This window comes from Octopus bimaculoides, chromosome 5 (assembly GCF_046866305.1).
Source record: "Octopus bimaculoides isolate indiv1 chromosome 5, ASM4686630v1, whole genome shotgun sequence".
NCBI classification, from domain to species: domain Eukaryota; kingdom Metazoa; phylum Mollusca; class Cephalopoda; order Octopoda; family Octopodidae; genus Octopus; species Octopus bimaculoides.
The window spans coordinates 54,425,265-54,437,764 of NC_142932.1; the positions used below are offsets into that span (position 1 = coordinate 54,425,265).

Below are 12,500 nucleotides of genomic sequence, written 5' to 3' on the forward strand. Positions count from 1 at the left end.
GAATTTTGGAAAATATTACTGTCAAGCTTTATGCAAATCTGAGATCAGGTGTCAAATGCTAACGCTAAAATTTCCCCTAAATATAGAGTTGTAAGCAACTTACCCTAAGCATAAAATATCCCATTGATCTTTTTTCGATAGGGAAATTGCCCATAAAAATAAGACGTTCCCTAGAATATTTTCGATCAGATTTATAAGAAGTATTTCGGCACTTCTGACTTATTCCTATGCCAGTATAACTTTTACCGTTTCCACATTGGAGAATATGAATTTACTTCTGATTAAAGATGCTTTTCTTCTGAATAATAACATTTTTTTAAATTTTATATATATATATGTATATATATATATATATATATATATATATATATATATATATATATATATATATATATATATATATATATATAAAAAATATGTGTATATAGATATTTCTTTGTATATAAATTACCAGTGGAACTGATTACCTCGTATAAATGGACAAATATATTTGAAACAAGTCTAAGTACACTTACTGAATATATGTGAATGAAATTTCCATAGTAACAATTTATATGCAAAAAAGCCACTACATCCAACGATTATAGATAATTCTGACAAACAGAAGCAGAATTTACCATTTATTCCAATTTTTACCTTTCTTAGTGGAATTATAAATTACCTTACGATGATGAAAATAACTCTTAAATGTCTATATTTATATAACAATTCTAACATATCCCATAATGATACAAACACTACCATTAAATTCAAATTTTGACCAATTATTATTTTGTTTACAGATTGCAAACCCTTCACAGAAAATGTAGAAGCTGAAAATACGAATTACTATTTTGCATCAGCTATCAAACGATCTGTTGTTCACACAAATAGCTTCTTAAAATCTCTTCAACGCATTGATTTGGATATCAACAATACAAAGAAAGTTTATGATTTCCCACAAGTAAGTACACATATGTCTACATTTTGTTTTTTTCATTTTAGCTATGCAGCGTGTGTCATGAACACATTCAATTAGAAAATAACTAAGTTATTTACAATGATGAAATGTATAAATAGTTCTATTAACGACGTATTAGAAACATTTTTCTTACGTGACTGTCTGTGAATGTGTATGAGTGTGTATGAGCGTGTGTATCTATGTGCCCGAGTGAGTGGTTTCAGCTTTGTTATGTTGTATAACATGATGTTCTGCAAACAACTTGCACATGCAAGTGCTACCAGCTGAAAGCTCTGCATAACGGAAGCCAGCAAGTGTATGAGGTCATCAGGAGAGAGTGCGCGCCGTTTCGGGGTCTGCCTGTCGATGGCATCAATGCGCACCGGGCCCCCTCAATGATATGAGACCTTGCTTGCTAGATCAACTGGTTTTCAAGTAAAGCTCAATATTCTTCTAGCCATCGCTCATCGTCTCTTTTTAACCAAATCCAGTGGCTAGCCTTTTCTGCTGTAGTTTGGATATCGGTCATAGTGGTATTTACTTTATGATGAGTTAGGCCTAACGATAACAACAGTTGCCTCACAGTTTCCAGCAAATCCTCTACATCCGATTTCGATTGGAAAATGCTTCGCTTACCAGCTTGTGTCTTCACATTCCTAGAGGTTTACATAACGGTCAATCTTTCGAGCCCGAGTGGCGTTCATGTTATCTTCATGAGTAACCGTTAACTGGACTAGATTCACAACTTTCTTTCACACCACATTAAAACGTCTGTTTTTTTTTTTAATTGGAGTGGGAAACAGTTTCTGGCACCCTGGTAAATCTGCAGCCACCCACAATAGCCATTCCACTTTTCATAGCTCACAGGAAGTTTCTCCTTCCTCTTCTTGAAACGGATCTGCTGTCGTGAGTGAACGAAGGTAGTGAAATCTCTAGTTGGTACTTTCAACGTTTTTTTTTTTTTTTACTGCTGCTGAGATCAATTTGTTTTTTAATAGCACTGAAGATAACTTTAAGGGCCAGGTTGTGTCTCCGTATATACCTATTCAGTGCTAGTGAACACTTGGAAAGAATATGTTTCAGTGTTCCGACCTTTCCTCATTTGCATATATCATTCTCTGAGACGTTCAATGTTACTAGATTTGCAGGTGAGGGCCAAACATCATAGGATGAACGAATCAGAAAACTTAGCCGAGATGTGGTCCCCTTCCATGTCTCATTCCGGCTTATTTTGCTCTCAACAACATGTTCCTCTCATTTTGTGATCTGTCTTGTTGAGCGCATTGGATGAAATGAAACTATCTACTCTCTGCTTCCCTTATTTTGATGCTGTTGCTAACAACAGATCTGTGTTCGCTCCGCGTCATATTTGCAAACTGTCTGAACCGATCTGCACCAAAACCAAGTCCTTTCGGATGATTTTGCGTAGCACCCACCATATCTCGGTGTGTAAGAGAAGACAGAATGTCATCAGTCTCTTTTTCTGCTTTCCACTTCCTGGCTGTTTTCACATCTCGTGGATTACGTCTGACTTCCATGTCCTCTCAGCATCATCACCGTTCGTACCTTCTCTAGTTTATAAATTTCGACTACTGATACCAGCGGTAACTGCAACGAGCCTCTTTTACGATAAAGAGCTGAAATGTTCAGTATCTGAGGTAGGCCTAGCCACTTTCTAATAAACGCATTCGATTTTATTCAATGATTTGAACTCGTGAAAATGCTACCTCATATTTTTAAAGTGGCCACGAAAGTCACGGATACAAGCCGCACTGTAAGCAGCAGATTTTGTATTTACCTGGTAACTTTGAGTTATCAATCGCTGATAATCCAGCCTCGGCTTGTTTCAAAATTTCCATCCCCCGACCCCTTTCTGACAATGTTCCAGCGTATACTCGCCCCAAGCTCTTGACGGGTTCTTCCATGACCGTTGGAATGCTTTCTTCAGCTATTTGAAACTTAACTTCTTTTTGCATTCCCTTAATAAATGTCAGACTACGAGATATTTTGGCTCTAAATTACATCCTTGACCACTTCACAAGCTCATGTTATCTCAAGAGGGCATTCTGTATAACTTGCCTGTCTGTTCCTAGAAGTGTTACGTCATCCATGAAAGACTTCTTAAGCGATTGTACATGGGCGGTTTGTTCCGAAAAATCCACGGCTTTCAAAATCATTTCCATGACTAAGGACTAAGATAAACCACGTGACAGATATTGAGCAGCCAGCAGCAATGCCAAACACCAGTCGGTGCCAATCTGTTGTAAAATCTCCAACTGTAAATCTCATTTCGAAACTGTCGCGATATATCCTCATTAATTTGGTTACTTTGCTTGGAATGTGGAAGTGGTCCAGCTGCATTAGCTAGGTAAAGCCATACCAAGTTCAGACTTGTCGTGTTCTGTTTGGCATCCTCGATTGCTTTCTAAATAGAAAAACAGTGTTCAACGCATCCAGGGATCCAGGATTCTGGTCTTTTGAGTCACTGTTCTCATTGAGAGAATACCCATAAAGATCTTGCCTTCCACATTCAATAAGGATATCGGCCTAAACTGTTTTATAGTCTCTGCATTGGCCTCCTTCGGCACTTATATGCCTTCTACCTTACACCAAGCCTCTACTAAAGTCTCTTGGTGCCACAGTTGTCATAGTATGGCAAAGAGCTTCTTTCACAGACGACTGTAATATTTGTATACTTTATACGAGACGCTATCACCTCCTGGGACATTCTTTGTTCTAGCTTTTCTCACAAAATCATTCACCTTTTTCTCCTTGTTGTCCCCAATTTGAATTTCGGTATCATTTAGAGGTGGCAATGGCTGGTTACAGTGTGGAACGCTAATGGTTTATTTCATGTGAGTATCCAATTCTTCTTTTGTGCATAATAAAGTGTCACTCTTCGATTCAGCGAACAGCTTCTTTGTAACCCCATACAGGTCCTTCAGAAACTGTCCCCGTGTCCTTTTACTTTCCTTTCGTCGTTCATATCGTGGACATGTCGTTGCACAAAACGGCATTTGTTTTTTTAAATATTCGTATAGCATATAGATATATATATATAAATAGATAGATAGCTAGATAGATAGATAGATAGACAGACAGATACATACATACATGCATGTATGCATACATACATGCGTACATACATACATACATACATACATACATACATACATACATACATACATACATACATACATGGTGGTTGCCTTACTCCTTATGCAGAGTTTGACCAACTCCTGTAACTACACTTTCGAAACATCATGTCATCTGATATGGCTTTTTAAACCAGACAATGATCTTTGTGGCCCTTAAAATGTCTTTTGAACCCTCCGTTACATTTGCAAATTCTTTGGCATACATTGTATTCAATGGTGTGTACAGACATATAGGCAGCATAGTTGGTGGAAGTTCGTTTTCCACATGTTCGCAAAAGAGATTTGACCCCAGAAAAAGAAAGGCATGGTCTGTCACAAACTGTGCACCCAAAAAGGTCACTGTCATTCCCCTTCTCGATAAATAAAGATTTCTGCCTCCCGGAACAATTTCTATGATCATAACTTTCAGAATTATGGATATTTTTAAATAAAATTTTCTACGAATATATGTTTTATCATGTCAATTTGGAATATATAATTTTTGTGGGGAGGGGGTAACTGTTTTGGGAGAGGTGGGGATTTTCTGAAAATTCAGATGAATGTACGCCAATTCGTTTTAACCTTTAAGAAAATAGATATTTTTTGATGAAATTCTCTACATTAGATTCACTTCGTTAAAAAGATTTATCAATGTCAACTTCCGGTATTCATATAAAAACGGGGAAGTTTGTCCCTGTCTAATTTTTAATGTATTCCTTTCAAGTTTCAATTCTCTATTTGTAAACAACTACGATAAATTACTAAAAGAAATATTTATTAAGTTCACAAATTTCAATATTCGGTACAAGACGCTTTTCAACGTGCTTTTATTTTTTCATTCCCTGTCCATCTCATTCATTGTTTTTAATGTTCTCTCGCAAACGTGTTTTTTCATGTACATTTGTATACATTTAAGCATGGTGTGTGTGTGTGTGAGTGAGAGAAGGAGTGTGTTGTCATGTATTCGTACGTTCATAAATACATATGTATACATCATTTCTGCACGTACGTTTGTCTGAGAAAGAAGGAGAGTGATGTCTAAGTGGGACTCTCTCTTGCACACAAAGTTGTACGCCTATTGTATGTACTATATGACAACATACCCCTTCACTCACTCTCTCTCACACACACACATCCATTTAATCTGTGGTCTGAAACTGTATGTGTATGTATCTGTGTGTGTGTGTGTGTGTGTGTGTGTGTGTGTGTGTGTGTGTGTGTGTGTGTGTGTGTGTGTGTGTGTGTGCGGGCGGCACACACCTATGAAATAGAGTACTGAAATCCTCCTTCAATACGAGCGTGCCAGCTTGATTACATGGAGACCAACGTGCAAAACAGTTTTCAACCTGCCTCCTCCAGTTAGGAAATGGGAAAGTACCACTTGAGCGGAATGGTGATATCTGTTTGACTAATATTGCTATCGTGATGAATTCCCCAGCTCAAATGAAGAACAGGGTGTTACCAGACTTAAGAAATAATTATAATTCACATAAATGGTTGTGTGAAAGGGCAATTCTGAATCCAAAAAATGAAACAGTAGCAACAATTAGCCATGAATTAATGAATAAGATTCCAACAGTCATGGAGAAGTACAAATCAGTTGATTCAATCCTCGATGAAGATCAAGCTGTACATTACCCAAAAGAGTTCCTTGATTCTCTTGAGCCACCTGGAATTCCTCCACATAACTTTTTCTGAAGGTAGGAATCCCAATAATGCTTCTAAGAAAATTAGATCCTTCTAAATTATGCAATGGGACAAGGTTGATTGTGAAGACATCACCTAATGTGACAGAAGCTACCATCATCACTGGATGTGCCTCTGGGGAAGAAGTTTTCGTTCCAAGAATTCCAGTCATACCAACAGACATGTCCTTTGAGTTCAAACAAACACAATTCCTAGTGCAACTTTGCTCTACAAAGTCTATTAATACAGCTCAATATCAGTCTTTGAAATCTCCTGGTTTCATCATTGACAACTTTGCTGTTTGCTCCAGAGTAGGTAGTTTGCAAGACTTATTTGTCTATGCTCTAACCCAGAAAAAAAATGAATTTTGTTTATACAGAATCTCTTACATAATTTCCTTCAGCATATGTGGTAGAATTTATCTCCTTTCATAACAGTGGTAAATTTTGCATTTTCCTTTATTATCATTTTTCATTCCCGGGCAATGCCAGGTGCCTCTGCCAATATATACATACATATATAAGTCTGTGTGAGTTTGTATGTGTGTGTGTGTATATATGTATATATATAGTATATATATATATATATATATATGTATATATATATATATATATGTATATATATATATATATATATATATATATATATATATATATATATATATATATATATATATATATATATATATATATATATATATATATATATATATATACTTATATATATATACTTATATATATATACATATATATATATATGAGTATATATGTATGTATATATATATATGTATGTATACACATATATATATATATATAAATATATATATATATATATATATATATATGTGTGTGTGTGTGTGTGTGTGTGTGTGTGTGTGTGAACATATATATATATACTGTTTGTGTTTGTGTTTGCGTGTGTCTATCTATATGTACTAGCTTAGTGATGTATAAAGGAGTTTAAATGTGCATGTTCAATAAGCTGTCATTACCACAAATTTTATTATATAATAAAATCTGCTTCCTACCAGATCAAAGAGTTCTTGTTAGAACGGATGCGATTTCTTAGTAGATCGATTCAAAGTGTTTACTGCAGTTATTTCAGCAATAAGTGCCTCTTTACACCAACTGTCATTTATTATACAAATTATACTCTTAATGTAAACAGAAGGCTGTAAATTTCATAACGGCATTCCATTAAACGATCTTTAATGTTAAGGTTATACGTACATACGATTGCAGATGGCTGTAAGATAGATCTGATCTAAGTGGGATTTGAAAATGGGATATGGATATATAGATACAGCTTTAAATAGTAATCTAGATATTCCGAATATCGTGTCCGAATCTATGATAATCTTGCCATATGTTTGGTTCATTAGATAACAACTTTATTCTTAAAAGACATCACGAACTCCACTTCTATTTAGAATAGTAATGTGCATAAGAGCCTCATCTTCTCATGAACGGTTAGATCAAAACTTTAACAAATAAACCCTTTTTTTTACCTGTTTGTTTGTGTATATTATTGATATCAGTATTATTAATATAAATGAATAATAATAATAATAATAATAATAATAATAATAATAATAATAATAATAATAATAATAATAAGAAGAAGAAGAAGAAGAAGAAGAAGAAGAAGAAGAAGAAGAAGAAGAAGAAGAAGAAGAAGAAGAAGAAGAAGAAGAAGAAGAAGAAGAAGAAGAAGAAGAAGAAGAAGAAGAAGAAGAAGAAGAAGAAGAAGAAGAAGAAGAAGAAAGGTTGTTACTATTGTCACCGGAACATTGGGTTCAATACCACTTTAGAAATACCAAATACCCTACAATCTATGTCTATTGCAAACATCGGCATCACCTTAAACTGCACACACGTTGTGCAAAGTAATATCAGTCAGAGGTCCTTGTTGTGACTTGACAGACAGAACATATCCCCAGTAGACGCAATATCTTTAAGGAACAACATCACGAAATCGGATACTATGCAATGTCTTAAATAATAATAATAATAATAATAATAATACTTAACTTTGATAGAAAGCCGACTATTTTAGGGGAGGGTGTTAGTTGATTCCATCGATTGTCATACTTATTTTCTCAATCAAGATGCTCTCACAAACGAGAATACTAAAAATGAACCCAACCGCTCTCAAAATTTAAATAAAAATCTGGAAGAATATTCCAGAATCCTTGTCCGGTACTGGATCGATTCTAAACTCTAATAACCTCGTGCCAGTCACGAGGCCAATCATCCCTGAAAGTTTCATCGGAATCCATCCAGCGATTCTTGAGATATCTTGTTCACAAACAAACAGACAGACACAACAGAAAACAATACCTCCGCCTTCTTTAACGCGGAAGTCATAATAACGACAGCAACAACACCAATAATATGGAGACAGCACAACAATAAGAAAATTTGATTTACTCTAGGAAGATAATGGCATATGATAATTATGTGATAGGACGGAATTATTCTGCGCGTGTTAGCAACAAGAGAAAAAGGAAAACGATTTTCATCTAGCAAATTATTTCCTAATCTGTGGTTATTATTGACTGTTTTTTGCCATTCATGTGTATTTTAGTGTAAGCTATATTATTGATAAGGCAGTAAGATGATAATCATTATCGTATTTGAAATTCGATTAAATAGCAGTAAAATAACATCATCATGTAGATGTTATCTAGTAATAGAGCTCAGTCATTACAGCATTGACAAAACATCTGCAGGTAATATAGTAATTATCAAATTCATAAGTTTATGTTTTGTCCTCCTTCGTACATTCTGTTTTTTTGTTTTTCTGAATTTCCTTAGATTGGAAACTATTCTGTCAAAAATATTTTCCTTTGCTTCACAAAATACGTGTTGATGTACTACGCATTCAGTTATACACACAAATACACACAAATACATATACGCTCGCAAATATAACACGCTTACAGAAATACGTATGTTCGCATACTCAGTCAGACAGAACAAGGTACAGACGCACAAACATGCACACAGAAACCACATATGAACATATATAGTCTTATAAATTCTAGTATTAAATTTTGGTCTAGATGGAGGATATGTAAAGGGAACCTTTCCTCCCTTAATTTTTTTTTTACGGAATCCCACGTTTTAGGCTATGGAGATTCCGATTCTGAAAAAAATTTCAAAAATGTCAAATTCAAAATTTCGATTTTACGCCCCCCTCCCTCCCCATTTCTTCATTTTTCACATTTTCTGGAACCCAGCCCGGCTATCTACATGCTAGAAATAACAGCCAAATCTCATAAAACTGCGATAACATAACATAAAGCAAGAAATGTGTAATCAATCTACTCACCTTTCTGCAGAGATTTCTTTCAGAGTAATTTCCCGCAGTAATATGAAATTAGAGCGTGGTTTTTTTTTTGTGTTTTTTTTTCAGAAATATATGGGTTTTGTTAAGAAGTGTGTTCGGGGAAGCCGCGCTGGTGGAATTTAAGGGGAATAAATTTCCGCATTGTGTTCGAGAAATGTATAGAAATTTTCGAAGTTTTTCTTTGCAGTAAATCCATACATTTCTCGATACATTGACTTATAGACGCGGGACCATTTCATGTTGCCCGATGATCCAGACACATACTTCAGCCGTCTTTTAATTAGGGACCAATAGGCCTCAAAGTGATTCGTGCAAGCGCCAGTTTCAGAGTCGACGACATTCGTTGAGTGGTTAACACTGTTCTGTGAATGTTACCCAGCTGTATTCCTATAGCTGGCCCATTTGTCAGTATGTACAATAGTACCCGGTAACACATTTTCAATTATAACGGCTTCAAGTGTTTCTGTGCTTCTATCAGGTACACGTTGAAGGAACCCTTTTTTCACAGTGGTGTCATAGTACCCGACAACCCACGTTTGATGGCCTATTCTCGCTATGTGGCTCTTCCTTTTAAAGAGCAAGCTCTCATCTATTTACACCTCGAAGCATCTTCCCCGAACACACTTCTCGACAAAACTTATACCACTGGATCACAGTTTTATTATCCAATCCGGTATATAAAGCCGCAGTAGATATAGGTGCCTCGAACACGAAATGAAAGACGATATGAAATATTTTCTGCAATGACAACTTTGAGTTTTCCATAACAGTCTTCGTCCTTATAGAAATGTTTTTCCTACAATTTCCGTACCGCCACACAAATCCATCCAGCGATCTGGCCAACTTCTTCAAAGTCATATCGTGTGTGAAAACAATCGTTTTACAGGTGGTAATAATTCTATTATTCTTTCTAGAGGAAACTGCTTCAATACTTTTTCAAGTGGCAAACACATTTTCAGTTTCACGAACACGATCTTTTGCGCTGGTTAACTGATTCCTTGTCGCTGGTCAAATGATTCTTTTTAAGGTTGTGCACACGTGCGCAAAAGGGAACAATTTGACCGTTGGAATCATGGTCAAATGATTGCCTTCCACACAAAATCCCTTTTGTTTTGCGAACAAAAGTAAGGCTAACAAATTACTTATCATCTGCCACAAACGACCTTAGTTATACAGACATCATGTCAACTGTCTCTCACTCCCGTTCTCTTCTCTCTGTCTCTGTATGCCTGTATGTCTCTCTCTCTCAGTATAGGTATATGTGTGTGTGCGTGTGTACATGTATACATGTATGTAATTTATAATTAGTGGCTGATCCAATATAGTAGCTATTGGAGTTATTCTATATATTGTGGACAGTGCATTGGCATACCATGTTGAATCTTCTGCATTGGGCTTACAGCGCGTTAGTCGGTCCCAGATCTGTAGTTGCAGTTATCTGTTCTAAGATGGTTAGTTGGAGAGAAGGGTGAAGTAGTGCTATTTGCAGACAAGTTAATGGCTAGGGTTGTATTAGGTCATTGGCTCATATTATTGTTGTTTACATAGCCATTATTATCTTGTCCGCGGACAACGAAACAAACACGACTGAAAACAATACCTCCGCCTTCTCTAAGGCGAGGGTAATAATAATAATAATAATAATAATAATAATAATAATAATAATAATAACAACAACAACAACAGTCTCACATATTTTGAGTGATCTATGTAAATAGCCTCACAAAATACTAATAGAGGCATGAGAATGTAGCTAACTGTCCCTTAGAGATTCTGCGAGTGTTATATTCTTGAAAGAATACTTAAAAGGTATGAGAATAAACTAGAAGGCGTCAACGAGAGTAATTGGTATAAGATGTCGTGGGATTTTACGATCTCGTGCTATTCAGTGATTGGTGCTCAGTGACCAGTCATTATTGTAGGTGAATAAAATGATGGAGGGCACCAAGATGTTGAACATTACTTTCACTAGGGATATACGAGTGAATGATAAAAAAGAAGGAGATGCTGAAAGGTAGCAAACACAAAAAAGATGAAGTTTTACGATTGTATGCAGTGACGAAAGTAACTGTCATCTCAAAGGTTTTGGGGCTACTGGGAGAATTTAAAACGGATTTATGACATAATGTCTCTTACGGTTGCATCTTCAAACTCCAACGGCTTCACTGTCTCTTTGTTTATAAGGTGTACCATACAAATCTCCTGTTCCTGGATATGGATATGGGGTGCAGAAAATATCCTAGAGTTAATGTTATCACGAATGACCTGGCTAGATGCCCAACCTCCCGAGTTTTTTTTACAGGGGAATATGTTGAATAAAATCATGATTAACTGGTCTGCTAAAAGCAAGACCTTTTCACCACACCTTCGTATGTATAAATATATATATATATATATGTGTGTGTGTGTGTGTGTGTGTGTGTGTGTGTGTGTGTGTGTGTGTGTGTGTGTGTGTGTGTGTGTGTGTGTGTGTGTGTAGACACGCGTCACATGGGCACGCACGCACGAACACACGCACACACACAATTTTAGAAGCAGTGTACTGTCTCCTGATAGTGTTATCAACACATTAAGATAATTATTTCATTAATATTGAATAAATGTGTACATTAACTTTATTTTTTCCCTGACACAGATGCACGCATGAACGCTCAAACGCACACACAGAGACACATATGTGAGAAAGAGGGTGTGTGTGCGTGTGTGTGTGTGTGTAGGTATGTGTGTGTTATGTGTGGGTGTGTATTTACATACAAATCGTCAAGGAATACGAGTTACATTACATATTTATTAGCTACTACACACTCTCAGACACATATATACAAAGAGAAACACTTACAATCACGCACACACATAGATGATTTTCTTGAGAACGGCACGTCACCAAGAGGACAATCATTGGTTCTACTTTACTTCTTTATTATCATTACACAAAGTAACAAAATTACTAATTAACTAATTGAGTGCTTGATTTCTTTTATCCTTTCTGCCAGTCAGTTACTTTACTAAAGTCATTTCTCTTTTATTTGTCACATGATTTTTTACATGTAAATTTCTGCCCCTTTTTAAAATATACACCTCATATTTTTACCTTCCATTCTTATTTACTTAATCTCAAAGTATTATATACGAGGTTGTATGAAAAAGTTCCCAGACTAGTTCTGTAGTTCGCTATCAGATGGCAGCACACGTTTGCGAGTGCAGTGAGAGCTAGCAGTAACTGTCATGAGTCAGTGTGCCGAGTGAAATTGCTGTGTGCAATTTATGTCTTGTGATCCTGTGCATGCTGTAGTCTGTAAATTTTGCCATGGACAGGAAGTAGGAACCAATGGCCAACGTGAAATTTTGCGATAAACTTGGAAAGCCTGTTACAGAGATATTAAGCA

General features: G+C 35.9%; 1 protein-coding gene across 1 annotated transcript in view; it reads left to right on the top strand.

Annotated features, from left to right (window-relative positions):
• Nucleotides 1–12,500, top strand: part of LOC106869260 (sex peptide receptor) — a 756,891-nt gene that overhangs the window by 283,914 nt on the left and 460,477 nt on the right. Inside the window, exon 3 of the mRNA XM_052967780.2 lies at nucleotides 783–943. The gene's annotated coding sequence lies outside the window, so the exon portion shown is untranslated. The remainder of the gene's footprint in view (nucleotides 1–782; nucleotides 944–12,500) is intronic.